Genomic DNA, 16,675 nt, shown 5'->3' on the forward strand with positions numbered 1-16,675 from the left:
CGAAGTTTAGCTAGTGGTGTCTGTTTCGTTTAGTAAAAAAAAAACTTACTAAAAACAGAAAGCAAAATTCTATAATTCATCGCATGTGCTCGCAATATAACTAAACTTACAGACCCTACATATATACAAATTATGAATATTCAAGTGGATTTATGAACAATATTCGGTAGGTATTCCTACACAATCGCCTGCATTATATAGGTGTGTGCAACTGCAAACGCATCAGAGCTACCGTATAACCACCGTGATAAAGTTGGTGATTGTTCCAATCGGCTACTGGTTGCATACAAGTACCTATGTAGGCTCAGAAAAAACAATCTAAGTTAAATCTCAAAAGCGCTACAAATATGAGTTATCGGAGATCAAATTATGTATACTAGTTCGGGATGCAGTTGGCAAGAGAACCAGGATGGAATCGTCTAGACGCTCTAGACGGGCACTAAACCTTGGTTATATACGCGCCGATTTGCATTAAACTGGCTAATGTCTGCTCTCACCCCTTTTTGCTATTCATGAGTTATTGCTTTCATCGATCCATTTCATCTTTAGTGCAAATTTGTTCGCGGATGTCGTTTTACGTGTTAGAAAGTTGGAATTAAGATGATTTCTTGCTGGATGAGATTTCTAGACAGTCTGATGGTTGAGTTTTCCTACAAAAGTTACAATTATTTTAATAATAGTAGTCGACTATATAAGCATCTTTCAGAGAAATAATAATCTTTACTCACAGGAAAAAACACTAACAAAATAACAAATATGTATGCGAGTTGAAAATAGTCCGATTAGTTCCTGTTTTCGACGGACATTTCTCATTAACACAAGAAATAAAGCAATCGTGAAAAACCTTTAGTAAATGCTCCACAAACACTAGTTCTTTGAAGTTCTCTCGTAGAAGTTGGAACAGTGCCAAGTTTATATAACTAAAGGTTCGCACGATATGATGCCTGTAATAAAGCATGAAATAATTTGACAACGGTTTTAGGTAGCCAAGGGAATAAACATCGTCTGACGTCTATTAAGGTTGACGATGATAGATGTTTATTACATCGTACCTGTTAGGATATTATCGTTATTAGGTACCTGGATATAATCGAGTAACTAGTTGTTTTCGTACATATTTAATCAGTAAATGCATGTCGTTGGGAGTAGCGCGAGTTTGCCTAAGACTTGGAGTGTTTTGAGATAAGAGGCGGTGTCTTTGCTATGCAGAAGTGGGGATCTGTGCCACGCGGCACGCGCGTCTTTGAGACAGACAGCCTTTGGTTAGCTTTAAATTGTCTCGAGCAGGGGTATTTATTCTAAACACTTACCGAGTACATCCGAATGACCGATCTGATGAACCAGTTTAAGAGTGCTTTTCAAATTATACAATGTTGTAACGGAAGTTACGGTCAAGTAACATTGGTCTGCTCGAAATATCGATTGACCGTGTTTGCGTAAGCAATAAGAATAAGTTTACGGCCTGATTATTATGTGGATACTGTGGATGTCAGCGATAAAATGCTGTCACCGTAATCACACAATTCTCTCTCAAACGTAATGACGATGAAATCGCTTCATTTGACTCCATTAAATTGTTTGCAGTTTAATTTTGATAATTTCCCAAGAGCACGCGCGGCCAATGGTAAAGCCCGAGATGTTTGTTAACAGAAATTAGAAGAAATACACTTTACGCGGAGGTTGAATCTTGAAGATCCATTTGTACGACCCTTCGGGTTGGATTTCATAGTTCAATATTCTCCCAAATTAGGATTGTTCATTTTTTTTTAAATGTTCTATTTTGAAAACCATTTCGAGATATAAGGTTTCTAAACAATTTCCGACATTTGCTGCGATATAATAATTGAGGATTGAAGATATTTCAACAAATATCCTTATGACCTTAGTTTGACCTTCTCCTAGGCTGAATGTAAAGTCGTCGCATAATAAAAGTTATCGAACCATAGTAAATAAATCCGTCACTCACGTAATTGTCAAAGTTATCATTGTCATCGATTGTCATAATAAAAACTTTCAGTTAAACAGTTGCGCTTGTTTGTTACGATTTGATTTATAATTAATACCTAAAGAATAGATTTCATTGCTTAATAATATATCAAAAACCTTGTTCCTACGTGTGGGAATGATTCACAAAAATAATAGTTCGAATCCACGAAGACCTACGACGTGAAAGATGGTGCCGTGAATTAAACTTGGAATACCTACCTACTTGCCATGGTATTTGGGGTTGATTAAATGTACCATTCTAAATCGTTGGATCATAAAGAGAGAAACTAGATGCATTTACTGTCATATAAACGGTCTGAACTACTTTGGGGTGTTTGTAAGGAAAATGCGCATGGCGATTTATATACTTGAATTTATTATCGCAAATTTGTATGGTATAGTGCGTTCCTATGAAAAGTTATATAAGGCATTAGGTGCCTAGAAGTTAATTATTTGTGTTTGGATCTAAACTCAATAAGTAATATTTACACTGTGGTAATCCAAATGTGAAGTGCAACCTATGCCTTTTATTGCTCGAACTATAACCAGAATTTGATGAAGTCTTTAAACAATGACAATAACTAACGCACATACCATCCTGGGAACAATATGTATGTAAACTCGTCGAACCAGGAAAAACCCAGGAAAACCTTGGCTCGACCATTAATAATCAAAATTGTAATGTCTAGATACATTGGTGCTTACAAGTTTCAGTTGTCTAACAATAACAATTAACAATCTACTAGTAATTTCCAAAACAGTATACACAGCATAATTGCGGATGACGGCTTAACATGCACATGTTAAAATTAGTCTGTAACACTCAACTGCATAATACAATATCAGTACATATTTCCATTGACAATTCATTTACATCAAATTATCTGCGGGAACTTGAATCCCTGATTCTATAGATGTGTTTAACCATATGTATTAACAATAATGAGAGTCGAACTCATTGTATATAATTATAGAATGTCACCTTTAAATACTCGTAATATAGGTTGGCAGGTAGCATTATTAACTCTTGGCCTAATGTTAGGTACTTAACTGGATTATACTGCCCAACCGGAACCACTGATTCTAGATCTGGTTTTATACAGAATTAAATATAATTTACTTTACAAAGTTAGGTAACACTTGGCGATATTTCATAGCAAGAGCAAATCTAATGGTCGCGCCGTCCCCTTTGGTGTCTGGAATCTGAGTGTCCCTTCTCCTCCTCCGTTCTTAGGGAAAAACCCTTACAATATCATCTTATCTCTAATTAAGCTAGGGTCGACTTTATTAACAGTGAATAGAATACATTCTCGCTACAAGTGTCTGCACATCCCACTTGTCGCGACGTCCCGTCCGAAGTTGCTCGCTGTCTGTCGTCTTCCTCCCGCACATGGAGCCATCGGCTGGTGTTGCTCTGTCTCGCTCGCTCGCACAGGGATGCCAAAATGCCCGCCGCCAGCGACGCGCGCGCAATTTGCGTTGCACATGTCCAATTGTCCACTGAAACATTCGAATTGACCAAAGTAGATACCGCTGCGTATCGTATTGTAGACCTTAGGGTCATGTGTTGAGGTTCTAGATTAGTTTACCGTTGTGTACAGTGACGGCCCTTTATCTCTCCCAGTGAAAGCTAGTATAAACGTTGTATGGCGTAGTTTTTGTAGTTTCTTTGAAACTATAAATTACCCTTGCACTTGTTTCTATGGTTTCGCTTGAATTTATTGTTATTTATTTAAGCCTGTTGTTTTTGTCCGTCTAACTATTTTAAATTTATTGCTTCCTCATGATGCTGGGGTGACGCTCTTAAATTATTAACACCTACTGGGTATCTAATACCAATATACCACCTCACACCCCTCTCTGGGTAGATGACCAAAACTACATAGTTCCCTTTTGGTCTTCTACACAAACTATGTAGAACAACAGAGGATATTGGTAAACTATTTCTCACTTCAAATAACTGTCTCGATATAAAAAACGAACCCCAGTCCACTCGTACTTCAGTGAGCATTGTCTTTCTTTAACAACGGTCTATTATGGAATTTGTAGTGGGCAGTAAACAAATAAACTCTAGCGCCGGCGCCTACCTTTTGTGTGGCTACCTGACTATGGAGAGGTCAATTGTTGCCTGCATTTAATACTTATTTTAAATATGTAACTAATAATTTTCGTAGGTACTATTGAAGTCGCTACCTGTCTATGTAAGTCGTTACGTATCTTTGAACGTTGTTTCTATGTGATAATGAAATTTAATTACAGCTGTATATTCAACACTAATGCGTTTATATAATTATAAATTAATTAAGAAAAATTGCCGAGCCCGTAAGTTACAGTTTATAATAACGAGATCCCTTGGCTCATTCGTCATCAAACAATCGTAATATTCACTCACCACCTCTCAAGATTCTAAGTTGCATTCGTCCACTCCCTTCAAAATCACGCAATACTCTGGCCAGAGATTTTTCATACTAAGTTCACACATATTACAATTAGTTTGCTGGTTATAATATAATTCCCATTCATTTCTGTTATTAACTATTTACCCATCATGTTTACATTTACTGATACTAACGCCTGTATTTTTGTCAAGAGATCTCGCCCCATAAAACTTAAAACTGCATCTAAAACAAACTTTTCCGTGTCCATATTATCCAAATTATGGTAAGATTGCATAAGATATATATAATATGTTGTGGTATAGTAAAATTTACTTTCCTTCATTTATTAGATTACTGTCATGATATCAAAACCCCTTTGTTAAATGTTTTCTTTGGAGTCTTTAAATATTGTTATAATAGAGTTTTCTATAAATGATGTAATATGGCTTTAAAATTTAGTAAGTCACCTGATTTTTTTTCCCTAAAAGAAATAATAGTTCGAACAGACAATGGCCTGGCCACACGTTACAGAGTCATTTCCTCATGGAGCGGAACATGAACTGCTATAAATATCGTTCGTCTAGTACGAGAGTGTTTAATTCCCTGGGTCTGTTGCGTCCAACAGAGGAGGGGCGCAAGAACAGTCGCTCCTAAGTGTAAATGACGATAGGTTTGATTGACTAGACCGGGTCCGTCATCCATAACGCCAAAACTTCTAGAATTGATCCCGTTTGCACCACCCACGTTAGGGCCTGGCTCCAGTAATATGTGTGATTGCTACGTAGCCTTTTTATATGGAGGGTCAGCAAGTGCACAAGTGCACTATGTTGGTTTGTGATAGTATTTGATGTTAAACGGTACCAGTTTGTTTTTTTTTTCTTTTATTTATGGCCAGTGCTGACCCTCAGCGCTTCAATTTGGGTGGGCACAGGGTATCCTACGCAAGCCGTATAACCTTGGTCTATACTGGCAATTAATCGAGTCCCTATTCTTCTTGACGTAGTAACGTCGAAGTATCCCTTCAAATGTGTACAAATTACAAGCCTCAATAAAAGATAAAATACCCAAATATAATTGTGTTCCAGGAACAAAAGAAAGCCCAGCAAATTGCGTCCTCAGAGGTTATCCCCATCCGGTTAGACTCCCTCCAATTCCGCGTCATAACTGCCAGTATACATGAAAGCTTTTCTACCTGAGATCAAATCTAGTTGTTTATTAAAGCCAGGCACATAATGTCAAATGTAAATCTTCTAATATTGTCTGTTCAACCTCGCTAATGACAGCTTTACTTAATTCCTAACCCCCCCGACGTAAAGCAATTGAAATTAGTGTCATCTGTAAAATTACTACCATGGGCTATTAAAACGGGCAATCATAATTGATTAGTTATTTTTCAACAATTAATATTCATGTTCAATAGCAAATATTTATATAAACGCATTTTATGTGGAACAACATCAATTGAAATAAATAATTACTTCGTGTACTTCTGATTATAAAAGATATGTATTACAAGAGGTGCGTATAAACCTATAATTTTAAACGGTAAATCTATCTGTGACATACCTACATACATACTACATGATCTTTGAAATGGATTATACATCGCGTTCGTCATAAATTCACAAGCGGAAACTACTCAGTTTTGCACTATTATCCGGTTTCCGTTAAGTTTCTCAACTCTAACAAATGCATCAACATTAACTCTACTAGATCTTTACATAATTTACGTAACCTCGTAAATCTTATTACAACCGAATTTACTTTCTTATTATAACGGTAAAGTCCTTCGCTACAGAAGCTCGCACATTATTAACTTGATAATTATTATACGAGTTATTTATTCGACGGCATTAAAACTCGATCTAAATATTATCTCACTCTCCGCTTTAAATAAAATACCACACCTGTCACATCTCGCCATCAATAACTCTATTATATTACGTCCTATGGTCGATATTCCTACAACGGCATTCGTACTACGCTATCTAATCTTGAACTGCCCAAGGAAACCTTCTGGTCCTATTGTTCTCCGTTGTTTGGTACCTGCTTCGCGCCTATTTGCAACCTTCAAGGCGAATTTTAAACCATAGTCTAACCTAATCAAATAAAACTTGTATTACAAAAGACTATTTAGCTCTCAATTTAGCACAAAATATCTACGTCACTGTACACAAAACACACACAAAATAAAATTCAATGACATATAAGTAGGTATACTGTCTTGGATATTTTTAATTGTCAAACCTTAAAAACTCACACTAATAGTGGTTTCCAACTGAAGTCTATTAGCACTCTAGGTAACCTAATACCCCTCTCAGACCTTTCTCAAATATGTAAATATGTTATAGTGATCGTCATATTAATTTAATAAATTTAATGTTTCCTACGTTGTGTTTGATTTTTTTATTTTTTTTTGTAAATTTGAGTAACAGATCAAGTCCTTCTAGTTGTGTCTATTTGTTTTATAGTATCTTGACACAAAGTCTAGAATCCTGCGTCATGCGGCACCACGTTCCATGGTATTTGGGGTTGATTAAATGTACCATTCTAAATCGTTGGATCATAAAGAGAGAAACTAGATGCATTTACTGTCATATAAACGGTCTGAACTACTTTGGGGTGTTTGTAAGGAAAATGCGCATGGCGATTTATATACTTGAATTTATTATCGCAAATTTGTATGGTATAGTGCGTTCCTATGAAAAGTTATATAAGGCATTAGGTGCCTAGAAGTTAATTATTTGTGTTTGGATCTAAACTCAATAAGTAATATTTACACTGTGGTAATCCAAATGTGAAGTGCAACCTATGCCTTTTATTGCTCGAACTATAACCAGAATTTGATGAAGTCTTTAAACAATGACAATAACTAACGCACATACCATCCTGGGAACAATATGTATGTAAACTCGTCGAACCAGGAAAAACCCAGGAAAACCTTGGCTCGACCATTAATAATCAAAATTGTAATGTCTAGATACATTGGTGCTTACAAGTTTCAGTTGTCTAACAATAACAATTAACAATCTACTAGTAATTTCCAAAACAGTATACACAGCATAATTGCGGATGACGGCTTAACATGCACATGTTAAAATTAGTCTGTAACACTCAACTGCATAATACAATATCAGTACATATTTCCATTGACAATTCATTTACATCAAATTATCTGCGGGAACTTGAATCCCTGATTCTATAGATGTGTTTAACCATATGTATTAACAATAATGAGAGTCGAACTCATTGTATATAATTATAGAATGTCACCTTTAAATACTCGTAATATAGGTTGGCAGGTAGCATTATTAACTCTTGGCCTAATGTTAGGTACTTAACTGGATTATACTGCCCAACCGGAACCACTGATTCTAGATCTGGTTTTATACAGAATTAAATATAATTTACTTTACAAAGTTAGGTAACACTTGGCGATATTTCATAGCAAGAGCAAATCTAATGGTCGCGCCGTCCCCTTTGGTGTCTGGAATCTGAGTGTCCCTTCTCCTCCTCCGTTCTTAGGGAAAAACCCTTACAATATCATCTTATCTCTAATTAAGCTAGGGTCGACTTTATTAACAGTGAATAGAATACATTCTCGCTACAAGTGTCTGCACATCCCACTTGTCGCGACGTCCCGTCCGAAGTTGCTCGCTGTCTGTCGTCTTCCTCCCGCACATGGAGCCATCGGCTGGTGTTGCTCTGTCTCGCTCGCTCGCACAGGGATGCCAAAATGCCCGCCGCCAGCGACGCGCGCGCAATTTGCGTTGCACATGTCCAATTGTCCACTGAAACATTCGAATTGACCAAAGTAGATACCGCTGCGTATCGTATTGTAGACCTTAGGGTCATGTGTTGAGGTTCTAGATTAGTTTACCGTTGTGTACAGTGACGGCCCTTTATCTCTCCCAGTGAAAGCTAGTATAAACGTTGTATGGCGTAGTTTTTGTAGTTTCTTTGAAACTATAAATTACCCTTGCACTTGTTTCTATGGTTTCGCTTGAATTTATTGTTATTTATTTAAGCCTGTTGTTTTTGTCCGTCTAACTATTTTAAATTTATTGCTTCCTCATGATGCTGGGGTGACGCTCTTAAATTATTAACACCTACTGGGTATCTAATACCAATATACCACCTCATACTTCAAGTGTTACACACAGTATTTATTTATTTAAACTTTATTGCACAAAAGAAAAACTTATCGTACAAAAGGCGGACTTAATGCCAAAAGCATTCTCTACCAGTCAACCTTAAGGCAAAGCAAAGAGATTGTGGGCGGTATTGCTGTAGGATCACGTCGATGTAAGTATAAAATTAATATTATTTTACTACAATTATTTAAAAGCTCACTTTATTGGTAGGGTCGTGGTATCTATTTTTTTTCTGTGGTAATGTAGCCAGAGTATCTAAAGGTAAAAGAGTTAAACAGAGATGGTGCCTACTAGAAAGAAAGAATATATACAAGAATACATAGCCATACTCAAAATTCAGCCTGAAACTGCTTTAAAAAGATATAATTTCTGATTTCCAGGTACATGTTGCAGTTCAAGCTGCTGATATCATGGTGGACAACACTTAAGTTAATAAAGAGTTGTGAATAATAAAACATGTTTTTGTTTACCTACTTTTGTATTAATTTAGGAAATATATGCATATATGTAAAAAAATAGTAACTTTACATATATGTATGTTTATCAAGTTCTGCACGAGCATCTGATAATGATGGCTTCTTGTTGACCATCCAGAAGAGAAGTGTATGGTTTGTTATTTACTCTGTTCCCAGGCATTATTTACGGTCGTAAAATATTACGACGATTAATAATTAATATGACGTTCGTTTCAATACAAAATGCTCAACTTTGTTCTGGGCCCAAGTGCCTTAACAAAATCAACCTCATTTGTACATTACATATCCCACAGCTGTATCTAAATAGGAATCACGATGACCTGAAATAATAGGATATAATTAGCAAAATTGGCTTGTTCCTAATATAGTAGTATAAGTAGTACAATATCCAAACTATGGTGACAAGCCGGTATAAAGTACCCACTGGGCTAAGCTACCTTTACGCCTGACGCTTGTAACTATTTTATGAATCCAATCTTCTTACAAATCGAATCAGTTAAAATATATATGATGTAGGTAACTTACATTTGTATCTTTGCTCCTTGATTTCAGCCAAGTTATGGTTGGAGTTGGATGCTATATGGATACATACTCCAATAATAATAGGCCTTTTCATCTGTGTCAGATGTTTTAAGCAGCATCCCGGTAACGACACTTGCGTTCGTGGCTGTATAGCCCTATGCGGGAGAGGATTCCTCGTCCACACACGCGGCAGGTGTATGCTCCCCCAGATGGGTGAGGGTTGGAGGCCTGCTCGTGGCGCCTCAAGCGTTTTTCTTTTAAAGAGGAAAACCAGGCATCGTCGTGCTTGAATTGGCCATCATCATACTCCAATAAAACTAAGTTATATTATATAACTTAGGCAGATTTCTGGAATCAGCTTTCTCAAATTTATAGCGTAGGTATTTTGAAATTAATGATTCAAAATAAACGAGTTTTCCATTCCAGACGAGTTCCAGACGATTGTTATTTATAGAAACACGTGACACTGACATTGTCGACAGGTGACATTACAATCAATTGACAATGACAACTATTTTTTTAATGCTTGTTGTTGCTTGTGCATTATCCTAATCAGCCGACGACATGTAATTTACGAGAAGTCGTATCTCATATTTTCAATAAATTATAAATATTCAACCGGGCCACGAATTACTAAATCATTCAAATTGATATCTTAAATTAACCTATATTTTCAGAAAATAAAATAAAAATGGAGGTCCAAAAAAAATGAACAATCCTAATTGTTATTATGTAGTCATAATTATTGTGTAGGTGCAAATCGTGCTTGAACGAGTACTTAAGCCTGGTATTTTGTAAACATAGCTACTATTAAATTGTGGAATTTCTTATATCTAATTACAATAGTATATACCTACTCACCTTGTTTAATTTAAAGCCGCGATGGACGGCGTTACAGGAACTTATTTATTTGATCTGTGAAAGACAAAATAACATGTTATTAATGGCATAAAGATTATCAAAACAATAGCAAAGTATAAATGCAAACATTAAAAAGACTTAAGTGAATAACAAATAATATAAAAAAACTTCAATTAATTAATAAACCTCAATCAACATAATTTATCAAATCCATTCTCTTACAGCCACCTTGCTGTCTTAACTCAAAGCAAACATTTATATTATCCCTAACAAATTATATCCAAACCACTGAGCAATATCCAAATACCAAAACTTCAGCCTAATCCTAAGGCTCCTGACCTACTTTCAGTGTTTCCATTTGCAAAACATGCTTCGACTGAAACTCATTTAAACTTGATTCCGAGATTCGTAATTTTTCTATGCGTAAATTCTGTTATGATTTCCATACATTACGAGTAAAATGACACTTTATTTCATGTGACACTTTGTTTCAATTTCGCTGGCCCAATGTTACAGGGTTCTATGTTACATTTTCAAGAAAGTTGAAATTCGACTTAATGTCACATTGTCATGACAATGTTAAAATCTCAGTTCGATAAAAGTGAAACATAGAACCCTGTAACATTGGGCCAGCGAAATTGCTTTAATAGTTATGAAGCGGACGTTTCATAAATGGGTAGGAATTACCTAAACTACATTTATTGGGTATCCACGTGGAACTAAAATTAGGTATTTTTCGGTGCAGCATATGTTTTATAAATAAATATGTGCAAAATTATATTTCATCGGCAAGCATTGACAATCGGGAGACAGTTCAGATTCAATATCTGCGGTGTCATTCTCATCGCTCTACGAGCTTGTACGAGGTATTCCTAAATTAAACCAGTATAAGAGGTTCTTGGATTATACGAAGTCATCGACGACGCAGAGCTCACGTTACACTAGTTCGTCCAATAACCTGCCTGGCCCGAGCTCTCGTAACAAATGATATCAGCCTTTCCGATCTTAAACTTAGCAATAAACAAGTACCGTTTGCTCCGTCACGGTAGTGGCTGTGGCTTTGCAGAATTCGAAGCTGCGAGATGTTCGGTATTTAGACCAAATCGTTGGCGGGATCGTTCCGGTCGACGTATCGAGGAAAACGGTCAGCGGGAACAAATGTTTCATGGATTTACCGAATTGTGAGATAGGATATCTAGGAAGGAATGTTTCATTGTAGGTGATGTTATTGCTTAGCAAGAGTGCTGCACATGCGATAGTAAGAACATTTGTATTAATCGGGAAATGACACATCTAAAAATGTTACTAATTAAGAGAGTTAGATATTATTAAGTTGTGACATTAATTAATTGTTGGCGATTAAAAAGGCGGGCCATCGTTTAACAGCTTAACGACCAATATAAAATAATTAAACGTATTAAGCATAGGTACTGAATGTATTATTTGCTGCGTGTGATATTCATAGAGCTTTTTAGGCCTACTTAGTAAATCTTAATTATAGCATTATTTTGGTTTAAACCTAGATATTTAGTGTGAATATAAACTGGGTATATTCAAAATGGAATAGTATATAATACAAAGCGATAAGGACAGTATCGGAAAAGTGTAGCAAACGAACGGACTGGACGGACGCTACAGGCAACGGTTATCCGTTGCCTGTAGCAACGCATAAGGCCTAGTTAGTAATAAAAAAAAAACAAACTTCCCCGTAACATCGGAACCATAAGGCGGTCAGTCAGGTCATTTATTTTCAGCGCTCGCCGCGGACTTAGCGTAACGCTCAGACTAACCGGTCTCCTTGTGGACTCGACGCCTGTAATAACTGTACATAAACGGAAGACGTACTATACTGGTTGTCTGAGTTTTTGATTAGCTTCCAGTCGGTAAGCGATCACGAGAATAATCCAGCATACGCTGCAATGCTGCATACGACTTGTTCCCAACTCCCGGCGTTTAAAAGCTTTCGTATATTCATTTGGAAACTTTCTCAATTCCCTTTGGTTGGCAGCTGGGTGAAATTTATGTAAAATGCCTTTTTGCACGTTTAGGTATTAAGCGGTCCTTTTGTCAGCAACTTTGTTATTATCGTGCGTGATTTAAAACTGGGTACGGGAAACAAGCGTCGTTAAAAGCAAAACATTGTAGCGCTTTGCTTGTGCATTTCGATTCTTGATTTTTGTTTCGCAGTTTTCATTACAAAAATCTTAATTCCAATGTATTTTATTGATAATGACTACACTAATAATTGCAAAGCGGTGTAACATACGAGATTTAGTATCATAAGTATTAGTTATTTTTACATTAAATGTAGGGACATCGTATACTATTGTACCTAACTGGTTTGGATAGCTGTAGGTATGTCTACCTACAGTCACAGATGTAAATATTTAGCTTCTAACAAGAGATTGATAAGTTATAAAGTAAACAAAACTTCAAAGATCCATGATTCACACAACATCACCTCATGTAGTATGTGTGACTCATTACTCAGTCAACTTAGCTGTTAGGCGTCTTGGATTCTTGAACCTTGGGTCGGGGTCATTGTTTAATATTTTATTTCTCCTAAATTACAAGACGAACACAAAAGCGCTAATAAATCTTTAAAGAGACGAAATGAAAAAAGGTTTGGCATAGAATGCAGACTGAATATTTTTAGTAGAAGGTATTACAAGAAAGTAAGAATGTTTACAAAGTTAGCGCATAGTTACATTTACACGTGGAACGTACCTACCTACACGTAAGATAAACACGGGTAATTTGATTTAGACTATTTGTTTTAATTTTAGTTGACCTTCGTCTTTTCAAAAGTGTATGTATTATGTACGTAGGTATCTTACCTACATCAACATCATTACATTTTATACAGAGTTGTAAGAGCTCTTATTTCGCGATGTTTCGGATCCAAACAAGCTAAGTTTGTAGTTCACAAAAATAAATACCTATACTACCTATTCCAAGTATTCCATACTATACATTTGTTATGTTTCAGGTACGTATGGAAATAGCCATAGTAATGATTGTATACCCAACAGTTGCTTTGCGATTGGCCATGCCTAGGTTCTAATTCTAAGCATTAAATCACAAGAAGGATTACAGAAATGAACTTCATAATTCAAATTACCTACGTCTAATAGCTACGCTTAATTACGTTTCAGCGCAATAAATATGCTAATGAAATTAACCAAAACAGTTCCAACCGGCCATTTATTAACAATGGTGAAATCGTCTCGTAAAGTGGAAACATCTGTTGTCCGTTTAATTTTTAGAGCCTGCTCAAATAACACGAAACTAGGGGATGGTACGGTTTATTAGCATTCAGCATCGATTTTATCGCTGTTTGATGATAATAAAGCTATAAATATTTTATGTTCCAGATGCAATATTGTACGAAAATATTTTAATAACATTGTGATACCATGCATGAAATATGAAAAATTCCTGTGTATAATATTATTATTAACCGCTGAAAACTTCAGTAAAATTCCTCGATATAATAGGTTTATATCCATACAGCCTTAAGGCGTATTTTCGATGAATATCATTTTGAGACTGGCATTTTTTCGGTCATCTTTGCCCCAATTTGTATCATGTTTTATTTTACGGTTTTTCGCAAACATGAAGAGAAATAGGTCAAGGTGCGTATTGAAATAATGATTGCTCTGGGCTTTATATAACCATTTAGGTAGGTATCGCATGTCAGAAGACATCCGGGTTACGCAAAGCCAACTTACAGAAAATTTTACCACATTATGAGTACCTAGGTACAGGCATTGAAATGAAAGCGATTTGGTTTCGACAATCGTGTGCCACATATCGATTGTTTAATCAAGTGGACACTAACAAAGCAATTACCACCAATATCATAATGGAAGGGCTTGTGAATCGCCATGTGTTAAATTCGATTTCACCATCGATTCCTATTCGAATATCGTGATGTCATCCGGCCCGCCCGTTTGTCGCCGTACGGCGTTGCGCAATCCGTCGGACATCTCTATTAGCAACTGACAGAATTGTAGCTGTGAAATGTAACTGAGTTCAGTAACTGGGCTAGTTGTTAGGCTGGCTAGCGAAGTAATTACGATGTCCCAAGCGTTGAATGTGATATTGACAATTGACAAGAGTGATTTAAAAAGAGTGCATGACTAACAGTAGCCCAAGAGTATGTAATCAAATAAATTAGGTATGCAAATATCGTAAACGGCACAGCTAAGTATCTATATTACTAGTAGCCTATAGTACCTACACGTATAGTAAACAATGCCGCCTTTAGTGAAGTTTCAAGGATATTTACACAAGAGTTTGCTTAAGGCTTCTTCATATCAAGTTATATGAATTTGTGAGTATCTTCTTATCGTTCTGATAGTAAGAAGCATAGGGCGTTCCATCAAGTAGGTACCTATACTTGGTAATCTTGGTATACCTACCTACACGATTGAAGACCGCTATTAGAGAGAACATAGTCGGCACGTTGGGATTTATTCCCGAAGTTACTTTCATCACGATTTTTTATCAATATGAATGTATTTCAGAATGATGGCACCGTAAAAAGGTTCATGTTCTATTCAAGACAGGCCTATCACAAAACATGATATATTTCTCCCATACTATCAAAAATATACAGCGCAATTTACTAACACATATATATGTTTATGAGTATGAAAAATATATTGTAGAAACTATTAAAATTAGAATGTAAATCGAGATTTCGAGACTGATTGACACATTGGGGATGAATTCAGTCATGCCAAGCATATAACTCATTCGTTTGAACATTATTTATTTACGTGAAAATAATTCTCGGCATTTGTGATGCCACTATTTCTTTGAAGTCTTATTCCGAATTTCACGTTTGCTTTATTGATTTATATTTGACAGGGGCCAAAATAGGATAGGTAACATTTATCTTGAATTAAATGAGCGGTCAAATTAGTAAGAAAATACATCATAAATTGCTTACCTACTGCGATCAAGACACTGGTTATTTTAGGCTTGCTTTGGTACTTTTATTCCGACCAGTTGCCACAGGGACAAAAAATATTGCGACGGTTTTTTTGTATATTTGGTAATTAGGTGATGGGATGGATTAAAATAATTAAAGAAGAAAGACCAAAACGTTTTACGTAGGCATCCCGTGAATTGGAAAAGACTTTGTACATACGTATTTCCTAGTCTATTCTTACCAGTAGGATTTTAGTAAGCCATTGATTTAAATTAAGATACAGGGAGTTGTGTGCAATAACAGTGTGGATCATAATAGGAGATGCAGTGCGTGCAACGGCATTTGAATGGGATTTATCAGGGCAACGTGACTGTGCGCTGCCCACGCGCAGATGTTTGCGGTTGGGCGTTAAGCCGTTTATGCACTCACAGACACACAGGCATAGATATAAACTATGGATGAGCGCATGCATATGAATTGCCCGTTGCGATCTTCATGTCAGCAAAAAAGCGCCATCTGTTACACACTGCGTACAACTACGTGAGCTCGACTCTCGCGATAACTTTGTACGGGCGTACAAGGCTTGTTAAGTTTATTCGCGGTTTATATCAGAAGAGCGTCGATTAAGTTTATGGTTAATCAAAATTATTTGTTGTATTTGTTGGCGTTGTTTGATATCCGTGTCGTCGACACTGACGCTCCTTCTTACCTCTCAAGACCCGTGACATCTGTACTAAAATCAGCTGAAGACGAAAAACAGAGAAAATATTCCACGGCCTGTGAAATGCGACATGCAACTTTCACACCACTTGTAACATCTGTTGACAGCGTCTATGCACCCCAAATGTCCTCCGTTATAAAACATATGGCAGAAACCATATCTCAACGTTGGAACCGATCTCTAAGTACTGTACTGGGCTGGCTGAGATGCAGGATCAGTAACGCCGTTATACGTGCCACCACCATGTGCATCCGAGGCACACGCCACCAGTTTAAGTCCCCCGCCTGGTGGCTTGGGTTCGACGACGGTGCCGCCCTTCCACACATCGACTGAAACCCCTTTTCTACCCTACCTACATATGTCTTAACCTAACCCTTTGCCTATGTATTACTTATGATTCTCGTAATAAATGCTTTAGTTAACATATTTATTGTATTAAAATGGGCGAACTTATCCTTATAAGTTTCCGTTCTTCTACGTTATTTCGTGATGTCATTATCGTCTCAGGTGGCAATGCAATATTTTAAACATTCGCGCAGTGCGGTGTGCCGCCCTGTGTAAGCCGGCTCTGTCAAGGTCGACAAGTTGGCCGAGCTACTAGCTACAGCAGTACAGTTCGATAAGTACCTCCCGAGCTT

General features: G+C 36.7%; 1 protein-coding gene across 4 annotated transcripts in view; it reads right to left on the reverse strand.

Moving 5' to 3' along the window:
• Positions 1-16,675, reverse strand: part of LOC134671973 (dystroglycan 1) — a 159,281-nt gene that overhangs the window by 51,854 nt on the left and 90,752 nt on the right. For all 4 annotated transcript variants that reach the window (XM_063529858.1, XM_063529860.1, XM_063529859.1 and 1 more), the window contains one exon: positions 10,378-10,431. The gene's annotated coding sequence lies outside the window, so the exon portion shown is untranslated. The remainder of the gene's footprint in view (positions 1-10,377; positions 10,432-16,675) is intronic.

The sequence above is a fragment of the Cydia fagiglandana genome, chromosome 16, assembly GCF_963556715.1.
Source record: "Cydia fagiglandana chromosome 16, ilCydFagi1.1, whole genome shotgun sequence".
NCBI classification, from domain to species: Eukaryota; Metazoa; Arthropoda; class Insecta; order Lepidoptera; family Tortricidae; genus Cydia; species Cydia fagiglandana.